The sequence below is a fragment of the Octopus sinensis genome, linkage group LG24 (assembly GCF_006345805.1).
Source record: "Octopus sinensis linkage group LG24, ASM634580v1, whole genome shotgun sequence".
In the NCBI taxonomy this organism is placed as follows: Eukaryota; Metazoa; Mollusca; class Cephalopoda; order Octopoda; family Octopodidae; genus Octopus; species Octopus sinensis.
Window position 1 is genome coordinate 4,947,709 of NC_043020.1, and position 2,625 is coordinate 4,950,333.

Here is a 2,625-nt window from a genome sequence, read left to right on the forward strand (position 1 = left end):
TAGTAGTAGTAGTAGTAGTTACATATTTTATTTATTCATATGTTTATTTATATGTATTTAAAAAATTTTTTTTTTGCTATTTTCGTCTCTTCTCCACCGGAAGCAGCATTGCGGCAGTAAATGTTAGAGGATGAACATTCGTAAAAGTAATCGCTGCTTGATATAAAGCAAGACAGACGGAACGCCACCGCCACCATCAACGAACAACAACAACAACGACGACGACGACAACTATAATAATGATAATAAAGGTAATAGGCATAAAAAAATACACAAAGACCAGCGGCAGGAATAACAACAACAACAACAACAACAGCAACAATAACAGCTGATTATAAAAAGACTAAAAAATATCAACACAGGAAGTTGTGATAATGGGACAAACTAGAAACAATGCAGTAGTGGCGGCGGCGGCGGCGGTAGTGGTGGTGGTGGTGGTGATGGTAGTGGTGCTGGTGGTGGTGGTGGTAGCGGTGGTGTTAGCGGTGGTGGTAGTGGTGGTGGTGGTGGTGGTGGTGGTGGTAGCGGTGGTAGCGGTGGGAGATGATGGGAGATGCTGCAGTTCGATTACACACATACACACACACATATATAAAAATCTCTCTCTCTCTCTCTCTCTCTCTCTCTCTCTCTATATATATATATATATATATATATATGTGTGTGTGTGTATGTATGTATGTTATATATATATATATATATATATATACATACATACGTATTCACACACATACACACTCACGCATATACATACATATATATACACAGACATATACGTGCATATTGATATACATACATTTATTCATGTGTGTGTGTCTGTGTGTAAGTATGTATGTCAGTATGTATATATGTATATATATGTGTAAGTATGTGTATGGTAAGAGCAAACTTCTTATCACACAGCTACGCCTGAACTTATATAATTTTGAGTTAAAAGCTGATAAAAATGTAGATATTATTTACGTCGCATACTTCATGTATATACTTTGTTTAAACATTTTCAGGCTGCGGTATTTCGTCCAGGGAAAGTCCCTTACGGCGAAGCGTTTGAAAAAACCCCAAAAAACCCAGTTACCCACAAACCAGGCAAAGCAAAGAGCTTTGCCCGGTAGGTGAGCAAGAAAAGTAGATATCGATATTTCGCTGTTGTTGCAGCTCGTCAATACCATATACTCGAGTCATTCCCCAAACGAATTCAAATCGTTGGTCTGAGGCATATATGCCCGAAACTTGATACACCAATCGAATGCCAGCTAGCTGTATGTGATTGGTCGGAGATTTGGACAGTACTCGCGTGTATGTGCGCACGCACGCAGCTGTATATGCATGCACTAGCACTATGACCCGGCGTTGCCGCGTCATAGTGCTAGTCCTCTATAAATTTCTAAAGCGGAACATCCACTGATCCCAATGCCCGACTGGTAGAGGGTTGTGAGCGCCTGACCATATTCTAGGTGCCAGGCACTAAGTCTCGGTCTTTTCTTCACCCAAGACTGCATCTCTAAAGGAGGCGAGCTGCAGAAAGACGATCCTCACAAACGGAGCTCACACACACACTCACCGTTCAGAAATCGTTGCAGGTGGCATAGCGTAAGAACGTGTCTCCGCATTAGGAGCCACGGCCTATTCGAATCCGCCACTCAGAGGATGCTGGCAACAACCGACCGCCTGACCATTGAAACGCGTCCCTCCCACAAGAATTCTAAATTTTCGGTATGTGGTGAAATAACTTTTTGCTAATCCCTTAATTATGTTTATAATCATAAAAGAACATTTGTATAAGATTTTACCGATAATGGTTTTTTTTCCATACCGAAGCAACTTGGTAAAATTTATTAATTATTAAATTAATAATTCATTACCCTACATACATATATATATATATATATATATTATATATATATATATATATATATACATAAAAAGGAAATGAAGAAAATGCTGACAAATAATTTAAGTAAGGGAGAGTGTATTTAATTAGGTGAAAGTTCTTTACCGGTGCGCATTTGTTATGCTTATCAAAAGATATATTTCTAAGAGAGATAGAGTTCCTTTCTGATAGATTTTTTCTCTTATCTGATAAATATATCAGAAAGGAACTCTATCTCTCTTAAAAATATATCTTTTGATAAGCATAACAAATGCGCAACCGGTAAAGAACTTTCATCTAACTAAATACACTCTCCCTTACTTAAATTATTTTGTCAGCATTTTCTTCATTTCCTTTTTTTATATATCACAACTCGTGCTCCACATTTCCTTTTTCAGATATATATATATATATATATAATCAACATAAGCAACAGGGATATCCAAGGTAGAGTAGTACAATTGTTTCATGCTACTTCATTTTATTAAACACTGTAAGCATTACATCAGTTTTAAAATGTCGAGCAATAGGGATAAGAATGTGCATTTGATTTATATGGATAATACCATACAAAATTCTGGTGCCTTTAACTTAAGTACCATATTCATCTGAATCTAAATTTTGCTGAAATTATATATATATATATATATATATATATATATATGCATGACGTGGCAGTCCGTCGGTTACACGACAGGGGTTCCAGTTGATCCAAACAACGGAACAGCCTGCTCGTGAAGTTAACGTGCAAGGGG